The sequence below is a fragment of the Rhynchophorus ferrugineus genome, unplaced genomic scaffold, assembly GCF_030347505.1.
Source record: "Rhynchophorus ferrugineus isolate W39M unplaced genomic scaffold, kcgeb_rfMv2 rfM1, whole genome shotgun sequence".
In the NCBI taxonomy this organism is placed as follows: domain Eukaryota; kingdom Metazoa; phylum Arthropoda; class Insecta; order Coleoptera; family Curculionidae; genus Rhynchophorus; species Rhynchophorus ferrugineus.
The window spans coordinates 34,801,585-34,816,140 of NW_027472580.1; the positions used below are offsets into that span (position 1 = coordinate 34,801,585).

The following is a 14,556-nucleotide window of genomic DNA, read 5'->3' on the forward strand; positions in this document are numbered from 1 at the left end:
CGAAGTCGAATCGACAGTCATTCGAGTGGACTGCACACGATGAATCCGCTCCAAAGCCTGAAAAAAGGCAACAATCGGCTGCCAACGTAATGGCGTCTGTATTTTGGGATGTGCATGGCACAATTTTCATTGACTATCTTGAAAAAGGAAGGACCATCAACATTGAACCGTTTAAAGGAGGAATTCTCCGAAAAACGGCCGCATTTGAAGAGAAAGAAAGTGCGGCTTCACCAAGAAAATGAACCGTGTCACAAATCAGTGAAAACAATGGCAAATTGCTTCTTCATCAACTGTATTCTCCAGATCTGGCCCCAAGCGATTATTTCCTGTTCTCAGATCTCAAAAGAATGCTCGCTGGGAAGAAATTTTCGTCGATGAAGAGGTGATCCCCGAAACTGAGGCCTATTTTGAAGCAAAGGACAAATCGTACTACAACAATGATATCGAAAAGTTGAAGGCTCGCTATAATCAGTATATCACCCATGAAGGGAATTATGTTGATTAAAAAAACTAATTTTGCCAAGAAAATGTGATTTACTATGATCGGCCGGGGACTTTTCAATTGACCTATTATATAACTTTTTAACCTTGATACCTGTGCATATTATGAATTCGTATCACAAACATACTTTTAAAAATTGGAAGTTAAAGAATCCCGTCTATTGATTCTCTAAGAAACCGACCGCCTAGGGCGATATCTGCCGGGCATTAGGGGGACGCCAAATAAATACGAAACTAAAAGGAAAATTAATTTTTCCTTGCGGCGATGGGGAAGACGAACGCCCACATATTTATGCACGGGGGTGAATAGATTTAAACTACCCAGTCTGGTATTGTAGGAAATGTGCTTTACAGCAGTTATGGTAATTCGGCTGGTGGAGCGAATCCGAAATAATTCATATTAGGCATTTGTTTTCGGCAGTGGGATGCAGATTTAACAGTTGTGGGAACCGTTTTGGATTATTAGCTTCGTGGAACGACGTCGAATCTTCACAAATCTGTTAACATTAGACAGTTAATTTAGTTATTGTTTTATGCAAATGCTACTCTATATATAAGCTATGAAAAGTGTAGAGTTTAAATAAAGTTTTGTTTTAATATTTTATGTTGTTGTGTTTGAAATGTTTTTGAAAATGGTTATTGGAAGGATTCTCTGGCGTTTGGAAAATGGTTGGCGACTTATTGGACCGTGATTCTAAACAACACTGCCGGCTCAATCTTATACTAATATAAACGAAACTTTGTGTCTAGGTCTCCTAACTCATCTTTCAATGTGCTATAAACGCATTAGTATTTTTATTTCGAAGAACCAGGACCGTATCAATAAAAAATTAGTTTGACTATTTTCATTAAAGTATTAGACTAGATATTCGTTTTCGCTGAATAGATTAGAACTTACTCGACAATAATATAGATATTACCAGAGGTTAGTTTTGTTCCCATTTTTTCCTTTATTCTTGGTATACTATCTTCTAAGATTATTTTAAGTTTTTTTTAATTTCATTTTGCTTTTTTTGGCAGCATCTGAAATTGGTATTAGTATCGTGGCTCTCTCATAATATTGGTAACTTATACTCCAAGTTTGTTGCAAGATCACCTGTTTTCTCCTTGTTAGACTGGCAATATAATACCTTTTTGCCGTATAAATAACGATAATGAAAGATTTATGTTGATCAAAGAAAAAGATTTAATGCAAGACCTATTTTTAATATCTGACTCGATTAATTACATAACTTCATATATTTTATTATATATAGATTTTGAAAAATATTTAAATCATCACTTAGAAAGCTTAGGAAGATTAATATGAAATTATAAGGTACTACAGCAATTTTTGTCAAAATATGTATATACGTATACCAGTTATAATTACTAACGATGAATATGTTCTAGCACTTAATTGATTTTGATTGATTGACTCTATGATATTGATACATTAATTTATAATCAAAAGTTCTAGTAGCTAAATCATGAATACCAATTAGCTTGTATGAACAGCAATTTTATATGACGTGACGTATTCTTACTCAATAGTCATGGTTTTATAAGAATTGACACAATTTTTTTTGAAAATGGATGTTTTTCTTTTTGCTGTTCTTTTTTAACATCGATAGAACTCTAGAGACCTTGGGTCATGTCGAATTTTATTACTAATCCATAATATTTAATTGATTTCTTTTGTTCCTTTAATGTTGTTTATTTCTGTGTTCATGACATAAAATTATATCATTATTTTTGCATTGTTTGACGGTTCGGTACCGACTTCAAACTGATTTTTATTTAGTTGTTACAACGATTATTCCGCAAATATTTTATTTTAAAACGTTTCTTGTTAAGTTGAAGTTAGTTTAAAAAGTTTAAGTTTGATTATTTTGGATATTTTAGTGAGTTCCTTATTTATTTCTTGAAGTCGGTTTAACTTTTTGTTAAAAGTATATTATTTTTCTCTTTTTAGTATTAGATATTTACTCAATAATTTACGCAGTTATTTTAATTAATACTACAATGGGTCGGCTAAGTAAAGGTGTAGCCCGTATGAGGAAATGTAGGAATAAAGGAACAATGATTGAAATTAAGAAGCGCTTCAGGTCCCCGGGTCCGCTACCTAGTCTAGGTGATTTGATAAATTTTCCTAAACAACAAACTAAACAACAACAAAAAGTTATTGTCCCCGCCGAGAATCGAACCCGCGACCTCCGTTAAGGAGCTAAACGTTTTAACCATTACAGCATATTTGTAGTAGTGTACAATATTTCTACGAAGTTATATATGCTAAAGTTTATGCTTAAAATAACAACTGAAGGGCTTCTCCGCTGAAAGACTTCCAATTTTCCGTCACATCAGCTGAGCAATAACATTATATCCAAATATCAGATTACTGTAGATAAAAAATATGTGAAAACATTCTAAGCACCTTTAAGTTTTGAGTGTATCCTTCGATTTCCACCCTTCCCCCCAACAGATTATGATTTGGTTCTAATGGGACCACCTCGGAAGAACACTCTTTCGAATAAAGAATTTTGAAAATCGGTCCACAACTGACAGAGAAATCGACGAACATACCTTAAAAATATATATACAGCCGATAACATAGAACTTCCTCCTTTTTTGAAGTTTGTTAAAAATCCATTCCAGTTTTATATAGTTAATAATTTAATTGAGAGCCAATTTTTAACGCTGTAATATATATATATATATATATATATATATATATATATATATATATATATATATATTGTTTCTTTTTTAAATAAATTCAATGTGGATTTATAAAGATATTTGTGTATATTTTTTTATGAACTTAAATTTAGGTGTTGAAACAATGACAGGGGATCTGGAGATAAATCGATAATTCGAAGATTACTAAAATGTCCAGTTTGCGGAAAGCGACTCGGGAGCAAAAGTTGCCAAAACTAAATTAAAGGGATCGGAATGATGAGGGACGTCCGGGATCGTAAGGACACCGGGCCGGGGGCGGCAGCGTCAGACCGGCACTGATATAGGTCCTGGAGAGAATTGGGTTTAGGGTGTACGTTCTCAGTGTAGATAACTGCGTTAGGACAAGTTGCATGTACTAACAGACTACTGGACAATTACCTACGGAGCGGAACCCTATCTGGGTCAAACTGTAATTGCGAATAATGGACAAATTAAGACGGCATGCCACCGCCCCGACGAGGCTTTTGCCCCATCATCATACCGAAAATCATGGGTAAAGTTTCCATAAAGACCATCAGTTAAGAACCAAAATTTAATTCGAAACAACCAGGAAAAATCCTACCCGCAATTTTGTTTAATAAAGTGTATAACAGATTATTTTATAATAATATCTCCATTTGATATAATATGTATCGTTATTTATTATAGATATTATTATTTTATTTATTATTTGTTATATATAATAGCAAATTATATTAAGGACAATGTTTATGGAAATAACATTTTGGGGTAAGTTATATGCTCGGTGAATGGAAGTAAAACGAAATGAAACAGTGGTGTTTCCATTATGTGACCGTTATTTATTGGCAATATAAAAAATAGGGAAAATACAAAATAGATAAAACGGACGGCAGCGGTGTTACCTGGAGACGATGGCGGCACGTCTAAACCAAACGATGGTCGGTTACTGAATGATGGAAATACCCTTCAATAACATCCCAGATAAACGTCTCGGGGTTGCCAGCTATTCGTTATCGTATTCTAGTTATCGCTGTTGGCACCCCGCCCGTGTTCAACATCTGGAATTATATTTGTAGGTACTTTGTTGGCCGTTATTCCACGATGTAATATTAGATATGCCTCAACGTCGCTACAACACAATGTAGTGTCGAGATAACGATAGTGACCGCTATCCAATTATCGATCCATTTTTGCATGTCTTCAGCATTTCGAATTCGAGTGTCAGCCAAGTTATACTGAAGAATTAATAATCACAAGGCTGCCTTGTGGGTACACTGGGTGCGGCAAAACTATAGCTGCATCAGTCGTTCATAACTTTTACAACGTGTGGTCGAGTGCGTTTGTTGTTCACTATTGTGGGTTTGGTTACTGACTGTAACAGTAGGTCATTTCCTGTTATTAATTAATTAATTTTGCTTAACACGTTCGCTGCCAATAACGCGCTAACGCGTAATATGAAGTTGTCATTGCACTCCAATTACGCTCCAGCGCGTCCTGTATTTAGTTCGGCAGTAGCAGTGTACCCATACAGTCGTATCATTATCTGAAGACTATAGATGAGTCATTTACGTGCTTGGTTTCGATTTTTTCTTTTTGATTCATATATATTACAGAATTGCTTATGGCGGGAAAAAAATCGATATATCAGGGCTATTTCGTCCAAAAAGTGGAAAAATGGGTATGAAGCGTGCCCAAACTTTACAATAAATACTCAGACAAAAAATATTCAGGTATTTCAATTTAGGACTTTCGTTTGTCTGTCATAAAAAGGTTACTAAAAGCTCCATCCAAACCTACATCCACAGCGATTATCAGCGAACATGTTTTGAATATACGAGAGGTGAAGAAAGAAGGAAAGGTAATGATAAAGCAATGTAAAAATTGTTATTTAGAAAAAAAAAAACAAAAGACACTATTTATGTATGCACTGCATATCCTGGATATCCTGGTTACAGTTTGGACTGCGCAGACATTAGTCATGAGTAACCTCTTATGATATATCTGAGTAGAGTTGTTACTTATTTTGTGAATTTTAGTAAAAATTTGTATTAGCTTATGGTGGTTCATTTATTTCTACTGACTCCTATTGTTTGTTTGTAGTAACATGTACTTAGTTATTCATTCTCGTTTTTCTGTATGTATGTAATTTGTGTATAACAATGTAATGTCCTATTTTGCCAATTTTCATTCGCCACGCTATCGCGCCTTATACAGTCATCGGCAATAAAATTTACCATCAGAACCGATCACGCTCTGACGCGTGATACAAAAAGAAATAAATATTTGTTTAAAAATATTAAAATTTAGACTGGACACACGTTAAAAAACGTTAGTAGGAATGTTTTATTGTTGTAATCAGAAAAAACGTAGTCGGCTTCTAGGGTAAGTATTTGATTCCAGATCGACAGCCAACGTGTTAAAAGGCGTCAGTGAACATATCAACTAACACAATTCAGTTTTAGCAGCTCATAAAACGTTATACCTTGGTGATTCCATCCGTTTCAGTATCTATTTTGATTCTCCTCCTGGACTAGTCCGTTATTTTTCGTTATTATCATAATAGATCTACTTTTTATCACCAGTCACAATGCAACAGAGAAAACTTTTTGTATGCCTGGCTGCCTATTTTAGTTAAAGTACCAGTTTTTCATTTTTAAGATCTTTTTTACCATATGTTATCTCACCAAACGTCTGGAAACAGTTGATTTACCAAGTGCCTAGCTGCCTGATTAATATTTATCATTGTATATCACGTTAAATGCAGCTGGTTTAAAGTGTTGTAATTAAAATCACTAACTAGGAAGTGACGTGACATCACTACACAATTTTTTCAGATCAAAGATAAAATATAAATTACAAAAATGCTATTTTGGGCGTTCCATGATTAGCGTTGCAATATGTTAAATAATACAACAATAACAACTATTTACATTAGTATTTCACATTTTTAGAAAGTTATCGATGATCAAAATATATTCAAGCAACTAGTATTACATATTAATAAAAAAAGAATTTTTAAAATATATCTATACAAGACTTATTAGCTATATTTAAAAATAATAATTTTAGTACCTGTTTTATTAGCTCTTAATTAACTTACTTTTAATAACTTTTAAACCTTTACTTGTTCATAATTTTTGGCAAATCTGGTGGTGTGATTGCGAATAGTTACTGGAAGATGTTAAACTTTCGTAATATCAGATAATTAAATCAAGCTGCCTGTAAATCGGTTACTCGTCAATCGAAGTCTACGTTAATAAAAGTCCTACTACAAGTAAACTCATTTGACAAAAAGTTGATAGCTAGCAGCGGCCGATAAATGATTAGGCCTATACATTACCTTTAAAGGATTTTTTTAATGTTAATTTTTTTAATTTTTTTTAATTTTTAAAATTTTTTAAAAAATATAAAGCTTAATTGTGAATCTTCTTTAGAAACAATATAATCAGTACATTATAATTTGTTGATTTCATCTCGAAAGGACGATGTATCTTCTGAGGCTATTCGCAAATCGACCTATTTTTGGTATCTTCATAAAAAGTAAAGCGCTGCTCAGACTCATTGTCTCATGTGTCATGAGATCTCATTGTCGAAGGTAATGGCAATTGGTAATCAGAAGAAACAAGTACTGAATAATGTGGCGGGAGGCTTAACACTTCCCATTTTAACGTTTTTAGGTACTATTTCACCGGTTTTGCAACATGTGGTCGAGTGTTGTCTTCCTTAAAAATAATATTGTCGTACTTTTGCTCGTATTCTGATCGTTTTTCGTGCAGTGCTCAGTGCAAACGCATTAATTGTAGTCGATAGCGATCCCCATCGTTGATTTTATCGAGTAATGTTTTAAAATTGTAATTTTTTCAAATTTTTTGGCTTTTCAGGCCGCTTTTTGTCATCGATTTCATAATAACCAGCATTGGATGCCCTTTCCTTCAAACTGAAGTTAAAAGTAAAACTTCCGGCATTTACTCGGTACAATATCAGATACGTCTCCACCCCAAACATCAACATTTCTTTTAAACAATCCTTTAAATTAAATTTATTCGCTTGATACACATAATAGTATCAGCATAATAATACTACTATGTATATAAGCAGAGTGATGACAAAATGATTTTTGACTATGATAAAGTTCGGCTACCCTCTGGTAATTACATGAAAACCGAAATTTCCAGAACAATTAAGTGACTTCTAAAATTGTAAGTCCTACTTCTTTCTGTAATCATCAGGTAATATTTTATTCGATTACCGTTTATTTTAATCAACGCAAAAACGTAAAAATAGGTTGACCCTCGAGAAAACCTCAAGAAAGCATCTTGTTTCAAATGTTGCTTTGAACACTGGAACAAATATCGAGTTAAATATATAACAGTAATGGTAAAATAGTATTTAGGAAGAGAGGCATTTAATGTATATTTAATATAGTTTAATCGCCTTTACAAAAGTTATTATAACGGGGTCTTCACTTCGACTTTCAACATTATTTTTAAATCAATGCAAGTATATCCTTTCTCACATAGAGTAGGTTTATATTACAGGCGACTTAGATGGCGAGAGCACACACGCGACCCGACGCCTCCAACATTTCAAGAACTCTTCAGAGCGTTCAAGTTTTCCGGCCCATTTTCGTATCTGTAAGAGGCGCGGACGGCGCGAAATGCACTCGCTCCCTTTTAATTTCGAGGACAAGACTTTCTGCTCTGCGAGCTGACTTGCATTTAAATTTTGCTATCGGATAAGATGCAAATTATGACGCCGTAAAAGAGTACTCCTCAGTCGCCTTTTATTTTCATTGGTTGATGACGTTCGACCAATTTAGCTAAATTTCTTAGGAATTTTTGCATTGCGATTGTACGGTACTTAATAAAATAGCTCAATTAACAATTATAGTATAATTCAAAAGCTTCAAATTTAACGTGCATTGTTCTTGAATAATTCTTGAAAACCGACAGCGAAATTTTGATTGATATCCAGGTATGTTTCTCAATCATACTAACATTTACACAGTAGTGGATTTTGTAGCGACCTTGAGGCATGTCGAATTTTACATCGTGGAATAACGGTCTGCAAAATACCCAGAAATATAATCCCAGATGTTGAACACGGGCGGGGTGCCAGCAGCGCCAACTAGAACCCGATAACGAATAGCTAGCGGCAACCCCGAGACGTTTACCTGGGATGTTATTGAAGGGTATTGCGATTCATTCAGTGCTCAACCCTCGTTTGGTTTAGACGTGCCACCATCGACTGCCCAAGCCTCGTCTCCAGGTAACACCGCTGCCATCCGTTTTATTATTTGTATTCTTCAAATTTTTTTTATATTGCCAACAAATAACGGTCACATAATATAAACACCACTGTTTCATTTCGTTTTACCCCCATTCACCGAGCCACATCATTTACCCTAAAATTGTAAATCTATAAAAACAATATATAAGTGCATATTATCATTACACAAATGGAAATCTGAACAATATATTACAGGAAAAAACAATAGGAAACATTAGTGAATGATTAGAAATATGTTTTATTTGAGTATTTCCTTTATTTAAGGAATCCTCAATAGGACTATCAGTCAGAATAGTTTACTATCAATGACCCCATATCAGAGAACAGTATACATAATATATTATTCATGAAGTTTAGCTAGATTAGGAATTTCTTTCTGAATGTTAATCGGTTTAGCAAAAATTTTGCCTCCCTTACACGGTATATTATTAGGCGTTTTTCTCAAATAATCATAATATATATAAATATCAATATTTTTTCGGTACCCATATTTGAATCAATTTTAAAGCAGAAAATGAATGTGTTAAAAGATTATTAAACTATGTTATTTAAGCGGTTTTGTATTAATTTCGGATAATTCCATATTGTTGGAACTATTAAAGAGTTATGGCATGTTTGGATATCAAACGATCAAGTATATTATAACCATCTAAAATTAGATTTAACATTCTGTGTCTCCGCTTTATCGAATGGTACGTTCAGCTGTGAAAGAAAAGCACGACATGCGAAAATTTCAAATTAACATATATTAACACCAATTGAGAATAACGAAGGTGGTTTGACCTCTCTATTTACAACGTAATTACATTTTCACAAACAGCTCTTGCAGATTCAGATTCATTTTAGGCTTCATTAATAAATGCATTTTGTAAAAAAACACTAACCGAATATTGCAGGTAATAGACACATTAAATCTTGCATCAAGAGGTAAAATGAACATTGAAAACTAAGTTAGTACGGGTTGGATTTTTTTGTAATTTTACAGTTGACAGATATCATACAGGGTGTGGTAGTGTCCAAGTTTTGAGTCAAATGTCACATTTGGCCTATAACATATATTTTTATTTAAGAGAAAGAGACATAATAATAAACCGCAAGGTGTTCGGATAGATCATTTTCTATAAATGATCCGGTCTAGGACATATCTCTAGGAAAAAGCAGTTTTTGCTAACTCGTTTGCCAATCTAAGAATGTTCTTTAAATACCGGAACTTATTTAACAAAATGGAGCCTATTTCATACAGATTTCTATATATATATATATATATATATATATCAATATATATATATATATATATATATATATATATATATATATATATATATATATATATATATATATATATATATATATATATACTTCGGACAGGAACGAGATAATGGAGGCAGGTCTTGCCAGTACAGTTACTTAGAGACAATCTGTTGCTTTTCGCATACAAACAACCACATACCATATTAGAACACCATGAACAGGCAACGGCAAAATTTAAAACATCGCGCAAATATCGCATACTTAAGACGATTTATACGGGATAAAATCTTGGAATATACACCAATCTTTTTGTACATATTTTAATCGTAATATATTTACTCTTAAGTGCATTTTTTCACTAATACTTAAGATGTATATGAAAACCCTTTTTGTTGTGTATATATTTGTCAGCTCATGCATGAATAATGTTTATTTTCTAGAGACTGTTGGTTCATCGGCATAGAAAATGCCGTCTAGCAAGGCGAGCAGGAGCACGCGGCTCGCTCATCTGTGAAAAATCTCTTTGTTTTTCGGCAAAATTGTATTCAATCCGGACGGTCGTAAACAAGACGATTTCAGCCAGGTTTTTGCCAGCCGAATCCGTTAACTTCCATTGGGCGACTCGCGTTATTCTATTGTTTCCATTTTGTCAGTGTAAAGAAAAAAGCCGCATCGGTGATCCGGTGGCGGCTGGAATTGCACAAAAGTCGAAAAGTTGCAACTTTTCCTTTGCGCCAATTAAGAAAAGTTAATGAAGACAAACGTTTCGGGAATTTTTCGTCGACGCTCAAAAAATCGACAAAATCCGCAAAAGAACAGAAACTTGGCCAACCAACGTATATTTTTCTTTCGATAGTTTCGAGTTTACTTAAAAAACATTCCTTTACTTATCAAGTAAGCAAAAAAGGTTCGGTCTATTAATATACCGAGATAGGGAGATTTATATCTATAGTTTTTTACGAAGAAGAGCGAAAAGAAACAAAGTTAATAGATTATCTATAATTTTGTTTATGTTTGTAATTTATGTTTACTGAGTCATTCTGAAAGTTTGTGGGAAAATATATATCACTCAACGAGAGAAACAAAACGTTCGAATGCCAAATTAATATGTCATATATCAGAAAAATATTTCCAATATTGAAAGAATATATTAAATTTTATTAGAACATTTCAAAGACATGTCAATGTTTATAACATCAATTTTAAGGACAGTGTGTATAACATCATCATCATTTTCATCATCAACGCATGGCCAAGTCCTTCTTAAACGAATTATTTCAATTCTAATAAAAAGAGAAATATCAAAAATTTGCTTTAGACATCATATTTGAGAGATATCAAGCTTGCAGATACTAGACTGCAATAGTACCCAACTATTGAAGCCATACAGATAAATTGTAAAGACAAACGTTCTAAAGATGCCGATTTTAGTCTGGATTCCAGGAAAATGATTTCAGTGAAAGAGGAAGAAAGATGATTCCAGTCACACCAGTAACTAGTGGAAAATTTTCAACTCCTGCACCTGAGTTCCCCCTTCAGTTGAGATCATCATATATAAAGGTATTCGCTATTGTATAAGAGTAGTTCAAATGGCATTTCGGTACCTATTACCATTACAGGTATAAAATGCATAAATTGGGAAATAGTTTGGATACTTTTCTCATATAAATTATATAATTTTTACACATGTCCTATCAATTATACATTTTACTAACTAAGCTAATAGTTTTCTATCAAGTATTGTTGGAATATGTATACAGGCAATGGTCATTGATGTACAAAATTGTGACAATATTATTGTTGTTTGATTTGAACAAAGCTCGGTCATATTATAACCATCGGCTTAGCTTCTAAGATGTAAAATTGTGATTTTTGATGTTAATAGGAACAAACTACCCGGAGGTTCGAAACGGCAATGCTTGTTGGACGAAACCCCAGCTAAAACTATCAAAGAACTTTCAAACAACTTGATAGTTGGTATATCAGCTGATTTCTGCGACAACGACAATTTCAAGTGCAAAAGATCATGTGTGAGTCCAAAATAATTATCCACATCGACCAATTAAACGACGTATGCTTTTATAGAAGACTACCAATAGCAAGAATGGGCACAAAATAATTACTGAACTCAAGAACCAGCTTGATTAGATTACGATTACCATTACTGCTAATTTTCTAGAAAGCGCATAAAAGAAAATGTCACTTTTGGAACGGAACGTGCTCTCCAGATTGTTCCAGAACGCTGTCATCGCCTGGAATACACATTAACCGAATGCAAAACTAATAGAGCTGTCGTTTGCCATACGCGAAAACTATTTAGAAGTTTGCGCGTCGGGGAAATGGATTTATTTCAATCAGTACATTTACAAACTTTAATAAACACCCAAATTAAATCCCAACAAAACTCCGCCTTCTGTTAAAAGCCCCATCGACGCGTTCCGATTCGCCTTATTTACCTGATCCATCACCGTTATATCCTTGATGAAAGGATCGTCCAGAAGAACGAACTTTTCGAAGCTATTTGAAACGTCGTCGGCTAGCACCCCGTCGATAACGATGTAAAAAGGAGCAGGGAGCGGTGGTGCGGCTGAAGACGTAAGATAGTTAGAGTCGAGCCGAGCGCCGAGTAGGAAAAATTTGCCGGAAAACTGAGAAAATCGCCGATAAAACGAAATTAGACCAATGGAAAGGGATCTACTCTTTTTTGATTCGGTGCAAAATTAAATGTTGATGTTTGGGGCTGACTGGAGGCGCTTTTAAATACAATTTTCCCTTTCTGGAAATTGTGCTCTTAAAAAGCAGATATGGGCCGCTAACGTCTCGAGCGATTCGTCAACAATGAAACGAATTGTCTACTGATAAAATGGAATGCTGATGATGTTTGATTGTCGTCGACAAACTGATCTGAAATAGAAACCGTTTACTTGAGGAGCTCTTAAAATACTTTTTAATTAAATCATCTGGCATATAAATTAAGTTTAAATAATTTACAACAAATGGTGTTATTGTGTATTAAATTGTACCGGATATATTTGTAACCTAACTGATGTTGAAGCCTCACTGACTGGCTTCACTTTTCAGTATGTCATTTCGTCGAAGTGTAATTAAAAAAAATCGGAGCGTTGCATATCAAAGAACTTTCAAACAACTTGATATATGGTATATCAGCTGATTCCTGCGACAACAACAATTTCAAGTTCAAAAGATGTATGAGTCCAGAATAATTATCCACATCGGCCAATTAAACGACGTATGCTTTTATAAAAGACCACCAATAGCGGGAATAGGCACAAAGTTCCTTTTTTGGAATGACAACACTTAACACTTTGCAAAGGTTTTGAAATTCGTAAATTTATGCCAAGTAAATCGTATTTTCGGAAAGTTTTACTTTTTTTACTGAAAGTCATTGAACGTTCGAGGTTTTAAAATTGGTGATTTTAACACCAAAGACAAAGCGCCTTCTGTATAGTCAAAATAAATTAAAAATGAGGAAATGACGATTGCTATCGACTACAATTGACGTGTTTGAGTCGAACACTGCGCGAAAAATTGTCGGAATACTAGTAAAAATACAACAATGTTAATCTTTAGCATGACAACGTTCGATCACACATTGCAAAACCAGTGAAATCATACTAGGAAACATTAAAATACTAGTAAAAATATACATCTTTCTTTTGAGATTGAAGTCAGTAAATTGCCTGAAAGATATGAAAAAGTAGCTGTTGTTGATGGGCAATACTTTGACTAAAATACCTCTACCGATTTTTCACAACAAAGCTACAAATTAAATAAAATCTTTAAAACTAATTTATAGGCCCAATAAATTTAAATATTAACCGACATAAACTACACTGCTGTATACAAGTTAGTCGTTCGAGTCTATTTCGTATTTTTTTAAATTTAATTATTATGACTATTGTTTTGAATGGTGCTAATAAACAATGGTAGGATTCTTAGAACACCAAAGATGAAATCTACATGTTACCAGGACAGATGAATAAGGCAAATTATCAGATATTGTGATGCTATATGGGTTGTTAATTTTTAGCACTATCTTTCCACGTTAAAATGACTTTTAAATGGCCACAAACATTTAAAATACTAATGTGGAAGCAAAATTACTTTGGTATGTGATAAATTTTTACCTTTAATTAATTTTTTTTGATAAAAGAATTGAATTTTCGTATGTTTGAAACAAATGTATTAATATCGAGAGATATATTTTACAATATTATTTTAATCCATAAAGATATGTGTTTTCTAAAAGAAAAAATAATCAAAAATTAGATGTAGTTTATGCAGACGTAGTTCATAAAATTAAAACAAACACCAAATTTATTCATTCTTTTGTATGTCATATACTTACTTTGTTTCCCGTTATATTAAAAAATACATTATTACAGTATTGAGTTCAGAGAAATACAAACCCTCCAGTGGGAAAGTTCAAACTTTAGCTAGAGTAATTGTAAACAATCACCTATTTATCTTTATTAATCAAAATATTCAAGAATTTAAAATTATTTATACAATTTTCTAGCTAAAATCATGAAAAGATAACGCGCATCAACGTTCCCTTTGGTTTATAACAATTATTCATTATTTTAAGACAAATGGACTAAAACAGATTGTAATTACCAATTGCTTAATATTAAAGAAAAAACCAAAGATATTAAATAAAAATAATACCAATATTAAATTAATTCTCCTTGGATATAATGTATTTGTATGAACGTTTTTTCTACCATTCATTACAACCAACCAAACGGACATTCGATTTGGATGGTAATAATATCTCAATGGGAGCTAAATTAGGTTAATAGCATAAGTTGCACT

At 33.3% G+C, this 14,556-nt stretch overlaps 1 protein-coding gene across 1 annotated transcript in view; it reads right to left on the minus strand.

Moving 5' to 3' along the window:
- The window catches only part of Sema2a (Semaphorin 2a), a 1,190,156-nt gene that overhangs the window by 695,975 nt on the left and 479,625 nt on the right, over nucleotides 1-14,556 (minus strand). The window lies entirely within an intron of this gene.